This window comes from Vombatus ursinus, unplaced genomic scaffold (genome assembly GCF_900497805.2).
Source record: "Vombatus ursinus unplaced genomic scaffold, bare-nosed wombat genome assembly UNPS02014799.1, whole genome shotgun sequence".
NCBI classification, from domain to species: domain Eukaryota; kingdom Metazoa; phylum Chordata; class Mammalia; order Diprotodontia; family Vombatidae; genus Vombatus; species Vombatus ursinus.
The window spans coordinates 51,659,862-51,683,532 of NW_020954577.1; the positions used below are offsets into that span (position 1 = coordinate 51,659,862).

Consider the following 23,671-nt stretch of genomic DNA (forward strand, 5'->3'; position numbering starts at 1 on the left):
GTGTGTGTGTGTGTGTGTGTGTGTGTGTGTGTGTGTGTGTGTGTGTGAATGAGGCAGACTGACACACTTGCCTCTTCAGGCCCTCTTGAAAGTAGGCAGGACAGAAATCTTCAATGCTGACTGCATACAAATTTGGACTCCAGGATCAAATTCCTGCCTTGTCAAATTTCCCAAGGCTGGGATGGATTTATTGCCTACGAGTACCAGGCTGCATAGTTGGTTTTTTGCTGGTGGAAAATATGAATGGACTGTGGTTGTGGAACCCCAATCTAGGTAGGGGAGAAAGGGTTGGGCACTGGAAGGGTGACCTGAAAGGCTCTTTATTTCTGAAAAGGGTCAGAAACTCACCACTGGCATTACTTTGAGAAACAATTTTAATACGAGACAGAAGAGAATTAAAGTGTAAGGTTGTTTGGCTGTGAATGCAGGTCTACATCTTCCTCCATGGAGGCTTAGAAGGAGAGCCACGAGGGAGGCAGTGTGGTGTAATGGAGAGTGAACTCAGACTTTCTGAATGCAGACTTTTCGCCAGCATTATCTCGTTTGATCCTCACCCTCAGACAGGGTCATTAGTACTGGCAGCCCCATTCTGTACACTAAGAAAGTCAAGTCAGTAAGCATTTATTCAGAACTTACTATATGCGGGGAGAGTCAGGAGTGCAGCCAGTAGGGAGACGAAGGAGTGAACATAGCCGGCTTGAGCATTTCCTTAAAATGGAGGAAGTGTCCAATTAGAAGAAGGAGGGGGGCCAAGGCTTCCAGGGTGGAGCATCTTCTGGGGCGAGAAGGCAGCTGGAGAGTAGAGGAGGAAGAAGTCAGGAAGGAGGCAGACACAAGGCCAGGAGGAGCCAGGGTGCAGTTTTCTGGGGTTCTTTCCACTTCCTCACCTACTGCCTCCTTTCTCTGCCCATCTCCCTCCTCCGCCTCTCACACTGGGAGGAGCAGTGACTAGGGGATGAGACTGAGATCGAGAAGGAATGTTTGGGCACAGGGCCATGAGCTGCAGAGAACCTGAGTCATCACCTGGGCTTGTAGGGGCCTCGACTTGGAGCCGGCAGGAGCTCGGGAGGTATCTCATCCAAGGGCTTCATTTTACAGAGGAGGGAACAGGGGGCCAAAGGGATTGGCCTGCAGTTAAAAAGGTCATCCGGTTCAACCCCATCACTTACAGAGCAGGCAGCCGAGACCCAGAAAGGGAAAGTCACTTGGCCAAGATCACCTGGGCCATGGAGGTGGAGGAGAAAAGAAGCTGGGCTGGAAATCAGGAAGACCTCAGCCCAATCCACCGGTTTGTGAGCGCTTGCAAGTTCTTAACCTTTCTGAGCCACAGGAGACCAACCACACCAAAATTAACAGGGTCTCGCTGTGCTTTTAAAGCCATTAAAAAAAAATTCCCCATTGACATGTTAATATGTTTGACTGTTGACGGCCATTTGCATTTTTGTCTGAGTTCAAATCAGCTTATATTTACAAGAGAGTAAAAGTTAAAAATAATTATTATAAGGCAAATCTGTTCCCCCCCACCTTTTTAAAGGACATGATAGAAATAAAATAAATAAAAGAAAAAAAAAGACAGGCTAGCAAACGACCTGAACTATTTTGAACCAGAATCGAACCACCTATGGTTTCTTTCTCTCTAATCTTAATTAAACTTGAAGCAAATGCCACTGTGGAAGCAAAGCACATAATGAGGGAGTTGTGATTTCGACGGAGATCCTGGAGAGAGCTGGGTTTTAAGATTGTCGGAGGTACAGGTGAACTCTGGAGGGAAAGCCACCATTTGCCAGTTCTTCAGCCTCTCCATTCTCTATGGTTATTTAACAGAGGATACTTCCTTTGACTCCTAGATATGGAAATGGCAGCAGGAGAAACAATTAAGATGCCTTCCTCCCCAACCTTCCCAAGACTTCCCAGTCTTGGGAGTACTGTTGTAGAGCCTTGGAATGTTGGAGCTGGAAAACACCTGACAGGTCATCTAGCCCAACCTCTTTATTTTACAGATGAGGAAACTGAGGCCCAGACAGGTGAAGTGACTTGGGCCATATTGCATAATGAGTTAACAGCAGAGCTGAGACTCAAACCCAGGTTTTATGATCCCACAGATTCCATGATTCCATAGTTCCAAGAGTAGGCCTAGGGGTCAGGGGGATGAGCACAAAAGAGGGTTTCTAGGATTACAGATTTAGAGTTTAGAAGGGCCCCAGAGGCTTCCTGGGCCAAACCTTTCATTGTTGCAGATGAGGAAATTGAGGCCAGGAGGACAGGAAGCAAACAGGGGTCCTCTGTACCGTGATGTGTCATGGGCTTGGATCCCTGGTATTGTGTGACTTTAGGCAAATCCCTGAACCTCTTCTGACTTCAGCTCCCTCATCAGAAAAATGACAATAACAGTAGTGCCTGCCCCATCCCACCCCAGAGTGGTGGCGCTAAATAAATGTTCTGTTGACTATTTCCTGTTTGACCTCAGGCTAGATAGTTTGGCTTACTGGGCCCCAATTTCTTCTTGTACAAAAGGAGGGGGTAAGTCTAGTACAGGAGTTGTAACATTTATGCTGGTCTGAAGCCTGGGCAGCTAGCTGGGTGGATAGAGCACCCAGTCTGGAGTCAGGAAGGCCTGAGCTCAAAGGCGGCCTCAGATACTCCTGTGTGATCCTATTTCCCTCAGTTTCCTCATCTGTAAAATGAGCTGGAGAGGGCAATGGCAAACCACTCCAGTATCTCTGTCAAGAAAACCCCAAATGGGGTCACGAAGAGTCAGACTCGACTGAATAAGAAGTCTGAAGCTTATGGACCCTTTCTTGGAGTAATGTTTTAAATACTTAAAATACGTCGGCTTACAAAGAAAATCGAAGGTTAATGAAAATAAAAGTGTATTTTTTTTCCACTGTCAAGTTCATAAACCTCCTGAGATCTATCCATTAGCTCCTGGGAGAGTGAGCTTTGGGGGGCCCGGAGGCTCCTGCTCCATTGTGTCTGTGTTCTCAAACTCTAAAATGGGGCTGAGAAGACCAGTGTCTCTTAAGGGTCAAACAAGTCCAGGATGGCTGCGAAACCCTCGGGAAGCGTCAGAGGCGGCCCGCCCCCCGGGCCCAGCTTCGGTGTTATTCCAGGGGGTCCTTCTCCAGCCTGGTTGTTGGGACTTGTTTCCAGGTCACACCAACTGGACTCTAGGGGAGAAGCCACGGGCCAGGCATGACTCACTCACTCATAGACAGAGGGACAGGTCTATGCTTATGCTGCTGAGGCCAGTGGAGAATTGGGCTCGAGGCCCCAGAGCACCTAGAGAGTGGGGGATGGGAGGCAGGTGGGGTGGTGGCCTGGGGCTCCCAGGCCCTGTACAGATACACTGTCATTGAGGGGGGCACAGGGAGCTCCCTGAAATCCCTCTTTTAATAAAGATCAGAGTAGATAGAGAGCTAGCTTCAGAGTTGGGAAAACTTGGAATTGATGCTAGCTGTGTGCAAGGCATATAGTAAGCACTTAATAAATGCTTCTGGACTTGACTCTGATCAAGTCATTTAATTTCTCAGTGCCTGGGACAACCTTCCAAGACCCTAGGTTACAAAGGAGGTGCCGTCCTGCATCTTTGGAGGGAGTTTTGACCACAAGAGTTCCCTGCACTGATCAAGTCACTGTCTAGAACCTTCCTTTCCTTCAAGCCCCTCCCAATAGCTGCAGTCTGTGGGATTTACAAAGCGCTTTGCATTCATGATCTCACTGGACTTGAAATCAGGAAGACCTGAGTTTGAATCTTACCCCAGACACTTCAAGTCAGTCAACTAACAGTCATCCAACATTTATTAAGCACCTACTAAGTTCTGGGCGCTGTGCTAAGTGTTAGGGATACAAAGAAAGGCAAAAAACAAACAAAACAAAAACAAAAACCCCCCCCAACAACCCAGCTACTATCAGTGTGACCCTGGACAAGTCACTTCCTCTTTCTCAGCCTCAGTTTCCTCATCTGTAAAATGGGGATAATAGCAGCACTGAGATGGTGCTGGAGCATCCTGCCTTTCATCCTTAACACCTTTAACTGACTCTTGGTCTAGTCGTCTCACCGCCCTGGGTCAGCCTTCCCTGGACATTCTCCAGTGAGGAAGTAACCTGCAACAGCTGGCCTCTTGCCTCGAGGTCCTAGGACCCCAGTCCGGGGAGGAGGACATTCCAACCACAGTCGGAGAGGAGGAGAGGGGTCACAGGTCAGAGTCTGCCTCTGAGCACAAGAGTGCATTTTGGGAGGCACCGTGGTGTCCTAGATAAAGCCCGGAATTTGGAGTTAGAAAGACCTGAGTTAGAACCTGCCTCAAACGATTAGTAGCCGAGTGACCCTGGACAGAGGTCACCTCACTGCTCTGTGCCTCAGTTTCCTTGTCTATAAAATGAAAGGGTTGGACGCAGCGGTGTCTAAGGACCTTTCTTTACAACTCTACAGAGAGGGTGGGGAAGAGGAATCTTGGCATCCAGTCTGAGCTCTGCTAAGAAAGCGTGTAGAGAAAGGACACTTGCCGGGCTGATGGTTGGTTGGGTTCCTCCCTGGGCTGAGCCCACAGTTTCAGCCTGTCCCAGCCAGACTTGCCTTCACTCCCTGGCAGTTTTCTGCCATGCCCATGCCCCAAGGGCTGAACCCTTTCATCTTTAGAACTCCGACCCTGGGCTGCCTCGTTCTCTCCATTGTCAAATCCATCCATTTAAGGCTGACCGAAGCTGTTCCTCCTCTCCCCCGTCCCTTTCCATTTCTGAAACCACAATCGGATCAAAGTTTTCATTATTTTGGGGGAAAAATAACATAAAAAAACTTTCATTACTTCTGGAAAGGAAGTATTAGTGTGTTTCCCCATGGGTCTACTCATCAAACCTTTGCAAACCAAAATACCCCCCACCCTCCAACACTTTCCTGTGCTCCAATAAGACAATTTGTATAAAACATTTTGCCAACTTTTAAAGGACTATATACATTTTGGCTGCTATCATCATCATCATCATCATCATCATCATCATCAATACTAACAATAATGATAATAGCTAATATTTATAGAGCAGTTTCTGCCTGCTAGGTAGGCCCTGTGCTAAGTGCTTTAAAATAATGATCACAAGTTGGTACCAGACTTCTGATGTTGAAACACAGATCTTGTTAGAGAGGTGGTGGACCATGGGCGTGGAATGGTACATACTCAGTTGTAACTGTATTGGTTGGTTTGGTTTAACTGTTTTATTGTCTATAATAAGGGTGGGTACTATGTGGGTGAATATTATTGGGATACAAATGTGGTGTTAAAATCTATGAACAAGACCGCACTTAATTAGAGCATGAGCCACCATAATACACAGTGTAGAGCCCCCCATATAAAAGGAAGTGAGTTATCCAAATGCTTTTAAAAACAAAGGATTTATTAGAGATTATTAATTTCACCAGACCTAAGCTCAGAAAAGTGCTCAGATTAAGGAACGGAGCATTTATTAAGGATCTACTGTTACAGATAATGTCTCATTTAAGGTGCTTGTATGATGCCCTGCCCTGGAGTTTATTAGTATGATTTCAGACAGGATCTGTGATTGTATCTGCTGGGCAGGAGAAGCTCTGGGTGTGGAAACCTGGGATCACAACCCAGCCATGACTTAGGAAGTAAGTCCTGATGGGCTGAGGCAGGGTCTAAAGTGCAGAGAGATTAGGGCTGGCCTAGAATCACATATTTAGCAAGTGTCAGAGGGACGACCTGAGCCCCAGTTTTTCTGTGGGCAATCCTAGCCTAATTCACTATGGCCAGTTACCTCTTAGAACTCAGCACAGTTAGATAAATTCCAGGCATTTGTTAAGGGGGAAAAAAGGTATTCTGTAGAATCCAAGATTCTTAGGAATCTTTGCTAGGAATGCTAGAAGGGGCATTTGAGGTCATCCTTTCTCCAGCCTTTTCACCACTTAGCTGCCAAAGTAGGATTCCTAAAACCCAGATGCGACTGGAATTCACTAACACAAACACACAAGAAAATCCCATAAAAAGAAATTTGCCCTCAAGCCCCCGGAGTCTGGCTCCCACCTGCCCCTAAGGCTTTTGCCCTAGTACTCCCCTTCTGCATTCCTCCAGTCTGGCTTGCTAACAGGTCTCTGTGCTGCCTGCTCCATTCTGGTCTCCGCATCTCCCAGAATGCTGCCCTTCCTCACCTCTCATGGCAGTTTCCATATCACCTTCTATGAAGGGCTGTTCTCGGTTTCCCGGGTTGTCAGTTATCTCCCTCTTGAAATTACTTTGTCGCAGTGGAAAGAGCACCAGCCCTGAAGTCAGGAAGACCTGAGTTCAAATCCGGCCTCAGACACATAACACTTACTAGCTGTGTGACCCTGGGCAAGTCACTTAACCCCAATCGCCTTAAAAAAAAAAGAAAGAAAGAAATTACTTTGCATTTGCTTAATTATGCATGTGATGTTTCACTGCACCCCCCACCCCCTTCCCCACTCAACCATCTTTATCTTGCCCAGGCTGGAAATATAGCCACTCATGGACCCCATCCCCTTGCTAATGGGCTTGGAATTCTGCTCATTATTTCCCGTTCATCCTGTTTGTAGCTTGTTTTGTGTGTATTTGTTTGCACGTTGTCTCCCCCATTAGAGTGTAAACTCCTTGAGGGCAAGGCCTCTTTTTGTGTCCCTAGGACTCAGCACAGTACCTGGCACATAGTAGATTGTTGATTGATTGTTTAGTCCCTCCTTGAGTCTGACTCTCTGTGACCCCACTGGGGGTTTTCTTGGCAGAGATACTGGGTGGCTTGCCATTTCCTTCTCCAGCTCATTTTACAGGTGAGAAAACTGAGGCAAACAGGGTGAAGTGACTTGGCCAGGGTCACATAGCTATTAAGTGTCTGAGGTCAGATTTGAACTCGGGTCTTCCTGACTCCAGGCCTGGCACTCTATACACTGTGGTGCCACCTAGCTGACCGTATGTATCAGAGGCCAGCTCTCTAACCCCTCTACCAACATGCTTCTCACCTGGCACATAGTAGGTACTCAATTTTTGTTGAATCAGTCATGTTCATAGCACTCGCCCCCGACCCTTCATCCCATAGGTGAGGAAGCTGGAATCACGGAGATGAAGTGGCTTGCTCTAGGTCACACAGTAGGTTAGCAGTAGCCGTGATTGCGCCTTCTGGGTTGGTGCGGGGTTAAATGTTGACCTCGCACGCACCACTGGAGGGCTCCTGTGGGGCTCTGTCTGTGTTCACACCACCCCAGTGAGTTCTATTTATCCCTCTTAGTCCGGGTGAGGATGCTGTCCAGAGGAAGGAAGCAGGTGCCAAAGCCAGAGCCCCTTGCCCGCTTACAGAACTACGCTGTTAGCCTTGGTGCTCTAGGGCTCCATGGAGAGCGCCCGCAAATACCCCCCACTCGGGCCCTGAGAAATTCACTTCTGCCTTTGACTATGACTCTTCCAGACTGCAGCCGTTGGCTAGGCTATCTGGGGACAAAGTTAGAAACCTTTTTTATTTTTCAGCTTTCTTGGCTTAGACTTCTAGGCTGAGCTGTAAAAATAGGTACCTTTGAAAACCTGGAGGACCGTGAGCAACGCAAGCATTGACCATGCCTCCAGCAGATGAACCGTGTCACCCAGCCTTCTCACAGAGAGGTGGGGGGCTCAGGGCGCAGAAGGAGGCTTACGCTTCTGGACTTGGTCAGTGCAGGAATTTGTTTTGCTTGTCTAGGAATGTTTGTTACAAGGGTTTTGTGTGTGTGTGTGTGGAAGGAGAAGGTGGGAGAAAAAAATAGATTTTTATGTGAAAAAAATAAACTTTAAATTTAAAAAAATACTTCTGTGTTTATCATAGTCAGTGAGCATTTGTTAAGTACCTACTGTGTGCCAGGCACTGGCTAAACACCAATGATACAAAGAAATGTTGGGAAATAAGAGAGCTTGTGTTTGAGCTCTCTGGCTGAGCCTTCTCTTTTATTTTCAGGAATCTCTGAGGGAGAAGCCCACTTCTCCTGTCCCACCAGAAGGTTCTAACTGAGGTGTCAGCTGCTGGGGACCTTCCAGGCTGTGATTCCAAGCTGGGATGACTGCAAGCCTTCGAGAGAAGGTAGGACTTTGGTCATGGGTTGGTGCTGGTGAGGCTACAGCTATTAGTCATGTACGGTTGTTACCTCGAGGTCTAAAGCAAAGGTGTGGTGCTGCAAATAGCCTCAACTGGGCTGTGTGGGGTGTTCTAGCAAACCATCCCCATCAGCTTGTAATTAAACATCTGATGGACCAGAAGCACTCTGAAGCTAGGGAGGGATTCGTTTTTGTCTTTGTAAGAATAATTCACTGATGCAACAAACATTGGTTCAATTCCTACCACCATGCAAGGGCCTGAGGTAGAGATGAAAATGAAACAGAACCTGCCCTCGCGTAGCTTATGTTCTGTTGGGAAAACAGCATGTAATCAGAAAATACAAACCATCTACAAAGAAGATTCAGAGTAATTTGGGAGCAGCGCCAGGAGTAGGGATCAGGAAAGGTCTGGAATACAAGCTAGCATTGTTGCTGGTGCTAAAAGTGGTCTCAGTGACCGGCATTTATAAAACCTTAAGGTCTGCCAAGCATTTTCCTCGCGTTGTCTTGTTTGAACCTCGCAATAACTTTGGGAAGTAGGTAGTGAAGATATCATCTCCATTTTACAGATGGGGAAATTGAGGCTGAGAAGTGAGTAGGCATTTAATAAACTTTTGTTGCAGTGAGGCAGAATGGATCTGTGCTGGGCTCCTACTCCGTCCCTCTCACTACGCTAAGCACTATGTGAAGTAAGAGGGTCTGAGACACTCTCCTGCCTTAAAAGAGCTAATGAGGCAGCTGCGGCATGTTAGAACTCTGAGTAGACTGTAAGCTCCACGAGGGCAAGAATTGGGGTTTTTTTGCCCTGAATTGTTGGATTGGGTTGGACTGGAAAGAGCACTGAGTTTAGTTTCTGAATGAATGAATGAATGAAGGAAGGAATGAATGAAGGAAGGAAGGAATGAATGAATGAAGGAATGAATGAATAAATGAATGAATGAAACATTTAATAAGCATGACTGTGTGCTGAGCACTGGGGCTTCAGCTGGCACAGTTAAGTCTGACAGTCCCAGCTGTCCAGGAGCTCACGCTCTGGTGGGAGAAACAGTACATTTGAAAGGTTTTAGCTGAAAGGCGGATTTGAAGCCTGGCTCTGCTGCTAGCTAGTTGTGTGACCTTGGGCAAGTCCTCAGTTTCCTTACCTGTGAAAAAGGGAATAATAGCCCTGCTGAGAAGCCAATGATGCAGAAAATGTACTAGTAGATGCTTAAATGCTTGGCATCTAGGTGGCACAGTGGGTAGAGGGCCAGGCCTGGAGTTAGGAAGACCTGAGTTCACATGCAGCCTCAGACACTTAGCTCTGTGAACTTGGGCAAGTCACTTAATCTTGTTTGCCTCAGTTTCCTTATCTGTAAAATGAGCTGGAGAAGGAAATAGCAAACCACTCCAGTATCTCTGCCAAGAAAACCCTGAAAGGGGTCACAACTGAACCACAAATGCTTGCTTGATTGAACTGGTTTGGAAAGTACTTAGATGTACCCTGGGTGAATCATATTATATTAATTTCTCCCTGTGGGAGAGACAAGAGGGAACATGAAACAGTTGGAAACATTTCAGAGAAAACACATCCAAGTCTCAGAGTGTGCAGCAAAAACACTCACCTTGGTCCTCCAAGGTGAATTGTCCGGCCTTATTAATCAGGAGGCCTGTGGCAGAATTATCACCTTTTTATGGTGTTGGCCAAAGTCTAGTTAACTTGGCTGCGAGCTTCTGGGAGGGAGAAACCACTGTGAATAAAGAATGAAGTCAGGGCTGGGCTCTCAAGCAAAGGGGAGGCCTACACGGTGCTGAGGTCTCCCGACTGGAGGAAGTGGGACCTCAGTCCTTTGCCCCAGTGGTGGTGATGGGAGAGAGTGGGGGTGTTGTCTTAGCTGATGAAAACCTCTTGAGTGACTCAGGCAGGAACCTGGCTTATTTATCTGCTTTTCTGGGCTGGTGGGTCAGTGTGTAGCTTGGTTCCCCTTCCGTGGATGGCCTTGGAGAGGAAGAAGGAGGTGAGGAGGCTTAGGTTAAGCTCACAGCAGGGATGATGGTTCTGACACGGAGGCTACCTCTGACTTCTGGAAGAGAAAGTGGAGATGCCTGGTGGTTCCTGGACTCATGAGGGCCTGGTGAAACTGGCTTATTTTAGACCGTGTCTGCAATGTAGCTTTAAGATTTTAAGACCATTTTTTTGATTTTTCCTTGTGGGGCAGCTGTTGGCATAGGGATCATAAAACGGGAACGGGACCAAACCTTGAAAGGCATCTGGTCCACATGCCTTATTTTATAGATGAGGACACTGAGGCCCAGACAGGGGAGGGAATTTGCTAAAATCTATTGGGCTTGGGGGAGAGCTGAGTTTTAAACCCAGGACCTCTGACTCCAAATCCAGAGCTCTTTCCAACATACCACATACCTTGTTCATTTAGTAACTTTAAGGCTTGGCGATTGTTTTCATGTCATTTAAAAAATTCTGAACTTCATAAACACTAAATGAAATGAGCATTTCCATATACATTGAAGACTGGAGAAGGATTATGCATGAAACTGCAAATCTCCATTATGTAGGCTTTACTTTTAATTATCTAAGCTCAACAGGGAACTTTTAATACTTTCCTGCTTCTTTGTGATTCTTTCTGGCCTTCTTCGGGTTATCTTTTTTTCTTTTCTTTTTGAGGACGGGGGAAATCCTATCCCTAACCACCTTCATTCCCCCCAACATTGGGAAAAGAAAGAAAAACTCCTGTAACCAAAAAAAAAAGTGAAGCAAAACAAATTCCCACATTGGTTGGGATGAGGTCCATCTCCTTCTTCTCAAACCCATCACCTCTCCATCAGGAGGCAGGTGGCATCTTTCATCATTGGTCCTCTGGAATTGTGGACAGTCATTGCGTTGATCAGAGATTTTAAGTTTTTCAAGGTTTTCATTTTTACAACATTGTTCTCTGATAACATTTTCTCCTGGTTCTGCTCACTTCACTCTGCATCCATTCATAAAATCTTCCCGGGTTTCTTTGAAACTGCTTCTTTCCTCATTTCTTACCATGCACCAACATTCCCTTATTTTCATAGGCATCATTTGTTCAGTCATTCCCCAGTTGAGGGGCATCCCTCCCCGCCCGAAGACTGGCTCTTCTTTGTGTTCAGTTTCTTTCAGTAGGCCATAGGATGATTTGGAGGCCATAATATGATATTATATATAAAGTGCCTTCCAAACCCTAACATGCTAGGTAGGTGCAAATACCATTATCACTGTTGAGGGCAAACAATGAGAAAAGTCACTTCTCTGGTTTTACTCTGAGATCTCAGCTGTCAGCAGCCCAACAAAATGATTTTTTCTGAGAACTTTTTAATAAAAACTTCACCCAGCATTGCTATGTGAGGTTTATTATTAAAAGTCAACAAAAGGGATGAGAGTTTTCCTGGAAGTTAATGAAAATAGCATGTGGTTCTGAAAATATTTGATACCTTCAACATTCAATTTTGAATGGCAAAGAACATTGGATTTTTCAATGCTTGGCTTTGTGTGTTCTCAAACTGCCAAGTAAAACACAGTCTTTTAAAAAATTTTATTTATTTCTTTAAATATTTTCAACATACATGTAAAAAAAACATTCCTTTTTAAAAATTTTGAGTTCCACATTCTCTCCCTCTCACCTCCTGGCCACCTTTTGAGAAGGCAAGCAATATAGCGATTATATATATGAAGTCATGCAAAATATATTGCAGAAGAAAACACATACACACAAAACATAGTAAAAAAATCTGCTTCGACCTGCACCCAGAGTCCATCAGTTCTCTCTCTGAAGGTGGAGAGCGTCCTGTGAAATCATCTTGGATCATTGCCTTGATCAGAGTGGCCCTGTCATTCACAGACAGTCATCCTTACAGTATTGCCATTGCTATAAAGCACGATCTTTAAAAAGCAAACAAACTTGTCAGTCCTCTCAAGACGCTTTTTCATCTATGGCTGAGACATTTGGGAGAGCTATCATCTGCCGCGCAAAGGTGCCCAAGTGTGATCCCTGGTTGGGATGTGTTGTTCTGTCCTTGTATGGACCACATAGCTTCTTTTAATATTGACTTTTCCGGATTGTACATGAGGCAGCATGGTGGAGCTGTTAGTTAGGGACTGTGAAGGCCTGGGTTTGAATCCTGCCTCTTCCACTTTTTACCTGTGTGACCTTGGACAAGTCACTTAACTTCTGTGAAATTCAGTTTTGATTTATTTCAAAAGACTTAAAAAAAATTGCTTGCTGTGTGCCAGGCACTGTACCTTTAGGCAGAAGATTCAAAAACAAAAAAGAAGATAAACCCAGTCCTCAAGGGCTTACATTCAACGAGGGGAACATGGCATGTGAAAACAGGATTGTTTATTTGTCATTCATTCTGAAAGATTCAATTCAGTCCGATCCAACAAGCAAGGAGGTGTTTTCTCTAGGCCAGTGCCGGACACTGGGGTGCAAAGACAAATGAACGTTTCCTGCCTTCACGGAGCTTCTATTCTATGCTTGGGCGTGGGAGAGGTGACAGTGAGGAATTGGAGTGGTTTGATATTTGTCCATTCAATCTCTTTGGAGCTGGACTCCAGCCAGATCTCTGGATGAACACAGATTCACAGAGAAGAAACAAACTTGTACTTTTCTCCCTCCTACAGTTGTGGTTGTGATTTAGTCATGATAGGGTTCCATTTGCTTTAACAGCATCAGTTTTCATTCAGAACCTCCCTTTGACTTCACCATGTGCTTGTTCTTAGGGAAACAGCAGGGAAGGTAATGCCCCCTCTCTCTGGAAGAAGAAAGGATTTCTGTGCAGACCCGGGGCTGCAGAAGCCAAGGGTTAGCTCAGGCTTTGCATTCATCGGTGGAAGGATCCAGGAGCTCATTGAGTAGCTTCAAAGTACCGGCATGTCCAAATTTCAAATGTCTAATCCTTCTTTCACTTAGCCGTGCCTTTTTTTTTCTGTCTGATTTTATTTCTTACTTTGGCTCCAGTAAGCTCTGCAGGAGTGAGCCAATACCTCGGATCTGTCCGGGGATCTTGGGAGTGGATGAGATTCTCCAAACTCATGTACTTGCCTGTGTCTTGCCTGAGGTGCTCTATGATACTATCCACTCCCAGAGAAGAAATACACGACAGTCCCTCTAAGGTCCCTTCTAGCTCCGAATCTGTGATCCTTGCGGGTTTTTTACTAGCGTTTAATTTTGCCTTCAGAAGCTGCATGGGCTGGGTTCAGAGTCAGAGGGTGCCCTATTCAAGTCCCAGCTTTCCTAATTCAGTTATGTGGGATGTTGGACAAGTCATGCTCTTGGGGCTTGTTTTCTCATCTGTAAATTGAGCGGGTACACCAGTAGTTGGCCTCTCAGGCTCCTTCCAGTGCTAGGAGCTAACCCTGTGATCCTGGGAGGGACATAACCCTGCTCAGTCGAACAATTGGCTTGGGAAGGAGGAAGCCAGTAGGGCGGAGTGAGAGCCACAGTAAAGTTTGCTCCGGGTGGGAATGTACAAATGCCATTCAGTTCGGCCCACAAGCTCAGTCTTTTAGGACCGGCTCTCTGCATCTAGTCAGAGCAAGCATTAAAGACAGCTCCGAACTGGAAGAAAGGGGAAAGATAAGGAAGAAGCACCAGGTGGGACCACTTGGTTGGGCTGCGAACCAGCATGTCTAAACACACGGTGGATTGATTCCCTCAAAATGAGAAATGGATGAAAGCGAGGACATGGACCCTGACCGTCATCTACAGAGAAGTTTGGTCCAGCACAAAAGCTGATGACAAAGTCAGAAAGCCTTCGTCAGCAGACACTCACAAATCTCCTTTCTGAGTGGGAGTCAAGGCATCCAGGAGGCAGCCGCACAGCCTCATGGAGGAGGATGACAGAAGGCTCTCAGGGCTATTTCTCTTCTTTTTTTTTTTTTTTTGTGAGGCAATCGGGGTTAAGTGAATTGCCCAAGGTCAAACAGCTAGTATGTGTCAAGTGTTTGGTCTGAGGCCAGATTTGAACTCAGGTCCTCCTGACTTCAGGGCCGGTGCTCTATCCTCTGCGCTACCTAGCTGCCCCTTCTCAGGGCTATTTCTCAGGGACATAAGAAGAGAAAATATGCACAGGCTTGACGTGGGATCCAGCAAAGCTGAATGATCCAGGGAGCATCTGTGGCTGGAACTGAGAAGAACACAAGAGTGTATCTGAGCCATCCAGAGCTTACCGAACTCTAGTCTAACCAACTGGCATGACATGCCTCGTCTGGGCCCACCAACCCCTGTTCCCAATTGGTGGATGGAGGGACAGTGTGGGGGAGAGGCAGTGCTCTGCTTAAGTTGATGAAGTCAGGAACGCCTGAGCAAATATTTACTTAAGAAATCCATGCGGAAGGTTAAGCACACACACACACACACACACACACACACACACACACACACATTTTCACATAGGCCAGCCCTCTAATTGATGGAGGAGAAAACTGAGCCACACCAGGAATGCATAGCAGGGCCAGGATTTGAACCTACAACTTCTGGCTCCAGATCCAGTGTCTGTCCCCAACCCCAGCTAACAGCTTGTATTTCACATCTTTCTATTTTGTTTTGTGCTGCCAAGTAGAAGTACTTTAGGTAAGAACAATGGTGAAACTGACTTCTAGAAAGAGAGCTAGGTAACACACACACACACACACACACATACACACACACGCACACGCACGCACACATGCACGCGTGCATGCATACATGCACACTCACACACATGCGCACATATACCACAGAGGATGACCTTAATTGAAATCCCAAATCAAATACTTACTAGTGGTGTGACCCTGGGCATATCACTGAACCGCTGCCTGCCTCGGTTTTCTCAACTGTAAAATGGGAACAATATTAGTATTTACCTCACAGAGTTATTGTGAGGATGGGAAAAAAGATGAGACAATCATGGTAAAGTGCTTTGTAAAGCGCTTTGTTGCAGAGCAGGCGCACATCTGCACTGGTAGATCAAACGATGACAGAAAAGACCCATTTTTCTGAGAAATTCAGGCTGATTTTTCAGCCCTCCGATGTCTGAGGGCCATTTTCTTTGAACTTCCAGAGGAGGGGTCTCAGGGTTAACGTGGCTATGGCGGTATGGGGGCAGCAGTGACTGTGGATGTGAGGAGGGCTGGGAGGCTTCATTGTCCTCTTTGCTGCCGGAGTCTGAGGAGAGCCCGCCCTCACCCACTTGCTCTGCCAGCTCTGGGCTCCTCCGAGAGGCTCTTCAGATCCCAAGTTAGCCAGGCACCAGACAGCTTCAGATGAGTGAGCGAGGCCTCCAAACCAGGTCAGGTGTGGCCAGGGGCAGAGAGAGACTGGCCCTCCCCTTTTTGATGCGTCTGGGCACGTTGCTGTCGGCACTCAAGGGCAGAGGGAACATTTTGGAAATTGCTGCTTTCCACCGTCTTTGGTTTGTTCCCAGGACACTAGGCAGTGAGGCATGGTGGGATGTCTGTGTTTGATAGGATGAGACAGAAGTGATCTTCGAAGACACCAAGGCTGTCTTTGTGTTCAAAGGTTTCCTAGTTGATTTGTTTTCAGTTTTTCATCTGGAGTTATCACCGGTGGTTGAACACTCGGTTTCCAATGCTGCTGACAACACTCTTTTTTATTCACGAAAGTATGGGCACTCAAGTCTAGAGGGAAATGCCACAGGCCTGCTTTCAAGCCCTGCCTCTGACATATACTGCCTCTGAGACCCTGGGCCAGCCTCTAAGCACTTAGGACCCCATGGACCTCCTTGAGGCGATGGGCCCTAGATGGGCATTCCCAGCCTGGCCAGGCTGATGATTTATTTCTCTGGACTATATGCCTTTGTGAAAAAGTCACCAAATATTTATTTAGTACCTGCTATATGCCAGGCATTGTGCTTAGCTACAAAGGACATAGCAATGTAAATGCCTGCCCCAGAGCTTACATTCTGTAGGGGGAGATTTTTATATATATATGTTTATCGGGGGGTGGGGGAGGGCCCTAGCAGCCTAAGGGTTGCCTAGTGTAGGAAGTGGGAGTAATGAGAGAAAAGGAAAAGCATTATTAAAACATTTATACTTTAATATGCATAAAAGAAAAAAAATGCAGATGAAAACTTAAATAATAGAATAATTGTGCAACTACCCTGTTAAATTTTCTATATTCTTTTAAAATAGCTAACATTCACTAAGCCCATACTATGTGTTCAGTGACTTGGTGGATAGAGCACTGAGCCTGCAGTCAGGAAGACCTGAATTCAAATCCCACCTCAGACACTAGCTGTGTGACCCTGGGCAAGTCACTTAACCTCTGTTTGCCTCAGTCCACTGGAGAAAGAAATGGCAAAGCACTCCAGTATTATCGCTCAGGCTGACCTCATTTTCCCAGCCCTTGGTTAGTTTAAGCCCTGGGTACCCAGAACCGTACTCCCCTTGACTCTGGGATACAATGAAGAATTGAATAATTAGGCTCAATACAAATATACATAGGAAGTGACTTTTTTTTAATAAATGACCTTTTTTTTTCTGAGAAGATTGTCTTTGGTTTTTAATGTCCCCTGTGCTTTGCTTTTGTGTATGTATATATTTATATATATCTATATATATACACACACATGTGCTTATACATATTATGTGTGTACACACATGCATACATATAAGTGACTCAGTGGTTAAAGCACTAGGCATGAAGTAAGGAAGATTTGAATTCGAATTCTGTCTCTGATACTCACTGTGTGACCTTGGGCTAGTCACTGTGCCTTACTTTCATCATTTACAAAATGAGGTTGGGGGACTAGATAGCATCTTGCCTCCTTCCTGCTCTTTGTCTCAGGTCCTGTGGTCTTTTAATGACCGGTTTCCCTCCCACTAAAAGCAGCTGTTTTGTAGATATTCCTCAGAAGGTTTAATACAAAAGACAAATAGGAGAAGACTGCCTTTTCAGTCAAGTCAATGAGTACTTAGTAAGCACCTACTGTGTACCAGGCACTGTGCTAGGCTAGAGAGTCAAAGAAAGGCAAAAACAGAGCCTGCCCTTGAGAAGCCCCCAGTCTAATGGGGGAGATACAGATGCATATGTACCAACCGATAGACGAGAGGGGAAATCAGCAGCAGGAGGAGGGCGCTGGAGTTAGGAGGGGTTGGGAAGGCTTCCCGTTAGAGGGTGGGATTATACCTGGGATTCGAAGGCAGCCAGGGAAGCCGGCAGGCGGAGTGAGGAAGGATGCCCTCCCTCCCAGCACCCCAGTTTGGGGCACAGCCAGAGACAATGTGTGGAGGCGGGAGATGAGGAGCAGCCTGGAGGCCAGAGTGTGTGGAGAGAAGGTGTGAGAAGACAGGTGAGGTAGCAGGGGCCAGGCTGGGAAGCACTTTAAGGACCACATGGACGATTTCAGATTTGATCCCGGAGGTAATGGGGAGCCATTGGAGTTTCCTGAATCGGGGCAGTGAGGCAAAGCATTTAATAAGCACTTCCTATGTGCCGAGTGCTCTTCATACTAACATAAACGTAAGATAGCCTCTGTCCTCAAGGGACTTACATTCTCCCAGGCTTCAAAGTGACAGATTGAAGGGAGGGACAGAGGGAGTCAGTGACCGCATGGCAGGAGGGCGTGGGCGGGTGGCTGGACTTCACCTTTGTGAGCTTGAGGTGGGAGCTGGAGGTCTGGATGGGAGGGGCTCCTGGCAGGCGTGAAGGTCTGGAAAGAAGGTGTGGTCCGGTGGCTGGAGCTGGCAGGTTAAAGGGGGCCCTTCCCTTGTCTCCCCTCCACCGAGGCCAATGGTGATCCCTCTGTGTCTTAGTTATCTGCTTGTGCTCTGATGCCTCCTCCTCCTCTAGCCAGCCTGGACTGAGCCTCTCTGGAGAGAGCTGGGCTGGTCCTCAGACAACAGTGGCCTCCCTTCAGCCCAGAGTGGGAGTCCTGCCAGGACCTGGCAGCACTCCTACCCCACTGGCATCATTTTCTTTTCTTTCTAATTTCTGATTTTCCCCCTTATTTACCCATTTCCCCCCTTCCTTCATCATCCGACCTTTGCCTCAGCCCCACTCAACTTTGTCCTTCTTTCTCTTCTACTCTTTTCGTCCCTGCGTCAATTAGTCAGTCACCAAATATTTATTTAGTACCTGTTATGTGCCAGGCATTGTGCTAGCTACAAAGGACACAGTGATGTAAATGTCCACCCGGAGCTTACATTCTGTAGGGAGAGACCATATACAGGCAGAGAAATACATACACAAGTAATTTGTTGGGGGGCAGGGGAGGGCCCTAGCCCCCTAGGGGTTGCCTAGCGTAGGAAGTGATGGCAGAATTGAGCTCTGAAGAAAGCCTGGAAGTCTAAGAGACGGAATTGAGGACAGAGTTCATTCCATGCATGGGAGGGCACAGCATTTCAAAGGCATGGAGGTAGGAGATGAGGCATCACGTGTAAGGTCCAGTTTGGCTAGACCATAGAATGTGTGGAGGGCAGTGATGAATAACCAGGCCAGAACGATTGGGCTCTGCCCTAGGAGAACTCTTAACCCGAGTGACTCCATTCTGAATTCATAATGAGCATGGCCACCCCACGCACACTAGTGCCCGAACAACTCGAGTGTCTTGTCAGTCTCTGGAGGGCCTGGATGTTCTTAGTTACACTTGCTTTGATGCTTGGGACTCTGGTAACTTATATGAAGCAAAGGCCCCTGGGTCTTCTCACCTGAGACACTTCCCTCCGGCACCTCGGGTTGTCCCCCGGACAGACAGAAGCTTGACTCCACGTTGTCACCTCCCTCTGCCTCGGTGGGGAGAGTGGAGGGGGCTGCCCTGGCCATTCTCCGGCCTTTCTTTCGGACACACGTTCGGCACCGAGTCCTTGCAGTCTGCACTGGATTGAATCACTCTCTCTGTGGCATCTCCCCTCCCTCCCCCTGCCCCCTCCCCCTTAACTTGGCATCGATGAATACCTTCTTTTAGAGCACAGTCTATTCTGGAGAATGAAGGAACTCACATCACCCACTCAAATCACTCCTCTCTCTCCTCTGCTTGTCCTGACTTTCCAGAGGATGCTGGGGGAAAAGGCAGCCTGAGCACCCCTGAGCCAAACAGTCCTACTGAGAGACCCGTGTCATGTCCCCGCCCCCTCATCCTCTGCAGATGGATAGCCTAGGGAGATGTTCAAGGAGATTCTAGAGTGGGGGAGGTGAAGAAAACGCTCCTGCCGTTTTACGTGAAGGAATGCGGAGTTTCTCTGCGGCGTTTGGAAGAAAGTGCCTTCTTGTACGGGGGTCAGAGGACCTGGATTCTAGTCCTCCTTTGGATGCTTACATCTAGATGGTCTTCGACTGGGATCTAACCATTTGGTCATGGTTTGCTCATCTGTGAAATGAAGGACTTAGTGCTGGAAGAGACCTCTTGGGTTAAACTAGATGACCCCTAAGGTCTCTTCTGGCCCTAAATCTATGATCCTATGAGTTCAAGCTCTTATACTTCCTAACTGTGAGCCTTTGACAGAGTCACTACCATTCTCCAGGCCTCAGTCTCCACCTCTGTGAAATGGGAGGGGTTGGATTAATTGGCCTTCAAGGTCCCATCCAGCTCAAAATGGATGTTCCTTGGAGTCTAAATGAATGAGGCAGAGTTCTCTCTGGTTGATTATGCATGGGAGTTGTTTTCCATTTTCTTGGGATAAGTAAGAGACCCTTGAAATATGCTACACAGTGTACTTCTCCTATTTCGGCTGCAGCTTAGCTCTCCATTCATATTTAAATAGACCTCCCACTGAAAGTGCTGTCTCTTTGGATGGCAGACATAAAAAGATCTGCTCTGTCTGTTGGCATATTTTGAGATCTCTCAGGCAGATTTATGGAACAACCTTTGTTAAGAGCAGTCTCTATCACTTGAAGTCCTTTCTAATTTGTTTGTTTAGACAGGCATGGAGGAGTAAATGAGATTTCTCTCTTTCCTCCCCCCCATTAGATGAATTATTTTGTGTGTTTCTTTAGTACATTCTCTCAACAAGATTCAATTAAATAGATGTTCGTTAATAACAACAAATCCAGTTCCCATAGCATAAAACCCTTGGGAGGTTATTATCACCATTTTACAGATGGGGAAACTGAGGGACAGAGAAGGTGAAATGGTTTGCCCAGGTTCACACAGTGTCAGAGATGGAATTTGAACCTAGGCTTCCTGCCTCCAAGTCCCAGCCCCTTCCATTCTATCACGTTGCCCTCTTGGTGCATATGTGCTAGACATCATGACTTGAGAAGATATATAGATGAGTCCCTTCCCTCAAGTAGCAAATGGACCCAGATAATTGTGACATGGTAAGGACTAGAGACATGTACAAAGAAAATAACATGGGGACTTGGAGGAGAGAAGGCTCCCATCTGGTGGGGGTAGTGTTGGTACAAGAAGGTGGACCAGGTGGAGGGGTGAGCATCATGGTCCACACAAAACGTGAAGGAGGGACATGACAAGGTGTATGCCTGAAACAGTGGGTCTGAGCCACCATGCATGGAATGTAAAGGAAGGGTAGGAGATTGGGATGGAGAGTTATGTTGGCATCATCAATCCGTAGATGTATGAAGTCTAGAAATGATGCAAACATCCAACAGAACACCAAGGGAAGAGTCTTTTTAGAAATCCAGTCACTGAGTTACTGTGTAAACGTTAGCTGAATGCTTACTCCGGTGGATCTGTGATTCCATGGATGTGAGTACGCCCTCCACTGCAGCACATTGTCGCCTGTCCATCCTTTCCAATTCTGTGCAACTGTTGTTTACGTTTTCCCAGAAGGCTTCCATAGGAAAGCCACCATGCCTCTTATTTTTTGAGTATGCTGGAGAATATGAAAATCTCTCAGCTTATCCATCAGTGGTTTGTCCTTCTTACTACACATCTGGCCCAGTTATACATGTTCTCTAAAATACGCTGCTCCCACCATGGAAGTCGGGGCCTTTGTGTCTTCTGTTTCCCTGAAGATTAGTCATGATTTGAATTCTGAGGTCCTGGGGATCCATGATTCATAGCCCATCTTGATGGACTTTTGTTCCTCTTGTTTGGGAGGTGGGTGACTACATGTGCGGAATGTTGCATGCATTGTTCAGCATGGGTGGTTGCTGTGTTGGTCAGTTTTGTTTTGCTGTTTTTCTTTATTATGAGGGAGGGTAGGGGCGATGAGCATCAGGAAATCACTGATGTACAATGAGGAAATCAGGAAAACTTTGAAAAGAACTAAGCCTTTGAACAGGTGACCAATTTTGATCTGTTAAAAGCTTGCCAGTTGGCAGCGTTGTTCCGTATACAATCAAGCCCATGCCTCTCCTTGTTCAATTTTAGAGTTGGCTCAGCATCTGAAACAAACGTCCAACAGGTAGATATTGATGGAATAATTCACCACAGCGTCATACAGATAGAGTGTGGACTGGGATTCAGATCCTGGATCCGACACTTAATAGCTAGGAAAGTCACCTCCCCTCTCTGGGCCTCAGTTTCACCATTTATAAAGTGAAAGCGTTGGATTTGATGGCTTCTAAAGCCCCTTCTTGCTCTAAAGCTATGATTATGTAGTCTGTGGGCTGCCTGTACAGCTCTGTACTGAAGTGCGGACCACCTGCATTAAAAAAAAATAAGTTTTATTAAAAGCTTAACATTGAACATCAATGTTCGATGCTCTGGCATAGACGTTTCTCATCCACTTGGTTCTTTCGGTGTGAATGGTTAGATTATTTAGAATTCCATTTGGGAGGGAGGTGTTTACATTTCCGTAGATTTCTCTGAGGAGACATGGTGTGATGTTCTTGGGCTGAGGTGACTGGTCTAACACTAATTAAAATGAAGAAGGAAACAAAGCTGGAGGTTCTGGCTTCCTGAAGGAGAGGCCATTTCAAGAGGTGTAATTTGGGGATTATGCTCAGGTGACTAAGGGAGTCAATGGTTAGCAATACTCCCGTGACTACCTCAAGTGGGATTAAGTCTCAATGAAGCTGCCAGACCAGCTTTGAAGAAACAGTCAGAGGAACCAGCCTTAGATCAAGTAGACTTTCCATTGTGTGTGGATTTGGGTCTCTGTGTGTGAGATGGACGTGAGAGGTCAGTTACATGGCGCCTCATGAACACGCGAGCGTAGAGGAAGAGGATGATGTCAGAGGGCTCACGGAGCACTGAAAGCTGTAACACGCCATGGAAACCTAAGCGGATACACAAGTTCTCTAATTTGAGCCTCACAACCACCCCGCCATTTTATAGATGAAGAAACTGAGGGGGAGAGAGGTCAAGTCACTTGCCTAGATCACCCAGCTACTATCTGAGGCTGGATTTGAACTCGGGTCCTCCTGACTCCAAATCCGGCACTCCACGCACTGCACCACCTGGTGGATACTACCCGGCACGGGATGCTGCAAGAACAGTTAGTTAAAATTAGAAGCTTGCAGCTGCTCTGGAGCTGGGGTGATCTCTCTCTATCTGTCTTGCTCCCACACCCGTCATGAGCGTGTGCTCCTTGCTACATGTCCCAGGTACAGCTCGTAGTCCTTGCCCCAGGTATAAAAATTCCTAGTTCTGGTTCTGTGTGGATAGTAATGAGAACAAGAACCGTGAATGTTTACATAGCACTTTACAAATACTTTCTGCTTTTTTGGGTAGCTTCCAAGTCGCACCAGTGTGGCCCCATCAAATTGCTGATAATTCAGTGAAAGGAAATTGGTAACGCTTCCTGTTCTTTTGGTCTGGATCTCAAAATAAACATCTGATCCCAATGGGCAAAGTGAGACAGATTTTCAAATCCTTCACTTCTGTGCCTCAGAAAACAATTGGCTCTGGAAAGCCGAGCAGCCCTGTGACCAGAGGACACCTCGTCCCTTTTGCTCCCCGGTCGGGCACTGCTGCTTTTAGTGTCCTTCTCCAGCAGAGACGTGGGCGTGAGGCAGCTCTCCTTGAATAGTTACCCATGAGCCTCAGCTGTGAGAATGCTGCTGCCCTACATTTGCCTGGGTCAAAGATCTTGATAAGATGCCCTTTTACTATCTGATTGTGGGCTATATGAAAGTCCCAGGAACCCAAGGGCTGCTGGTGCCTGTAATTAAAGAAAGAATGCCCGAGCTTCCTTACTCAGGGTCTTCTTAGGAGAAGGACCAGGAATCTATTGCAGGAAGGCCATCGAGTCCAGCCTCCATCTTTTACAGGTGAGGAAACTGAGCCCCATGCAAGTAGTAAGTAACAGAGTTGGGGTTTGGAAGCGGGTTCTCTGACAGAGTCAGAAAAAGTGTGGTTTTCTCCCATGTGAGGGTTACCTTGGACAAATCACTTGGCCTCTGGTCATCAATTTACCCATCTGTAAAATGAGGGGGCAGGACTTTGATTTCTAAATGTATAATTCTTTTATCTCTAAATTTATAATTCTTGGATTCCATATTACATATCATTATTTATCATAGATGCGTATAAACATACATATCTACATAGCACACACGTGTGTATATGTGTTTCTTGGATTGCAAGGTCATAGCAACAGTGGCTCTTTGGCATCTGGTGACATTCATTTAGCTCCAAGTTTTGATCTTGAAGGGAGGGTTGGAGGTCAGGGAAAGCAGATGCCCTTTACCCCCCTTCCGCCTCCCCATAGAGACATTCCCTGACTA

At 46.6% G+C, this 23,671-nt stretch overlaps 1 protein-coding gene across 8 annotated transcripts in view; it reads left to right on the forward strand.

Annotated features, from left to right (window-relative positions):
- The window catches only part of LOC114050442 (oxysterol-binding protein-related protein 3), a 151,881-nt gene that overhangs the window by 9,212 nt on the left and 118,998 nt on the right, over positions 1–23,671 (forward strand). For all 8 annotated transcript variants that reach the window (XM_027872124.1, XM_027872129.1, XM_027872127.1 and 5 more), the window contains exon 2: positions 7,945–8,067. The gene's annotated coding sequence lies outside the window, so the exon portion shown is untranslated. The remainder of the gene's footprint in view (positions 1–7,944; positions 8,068–23,671) is intronic.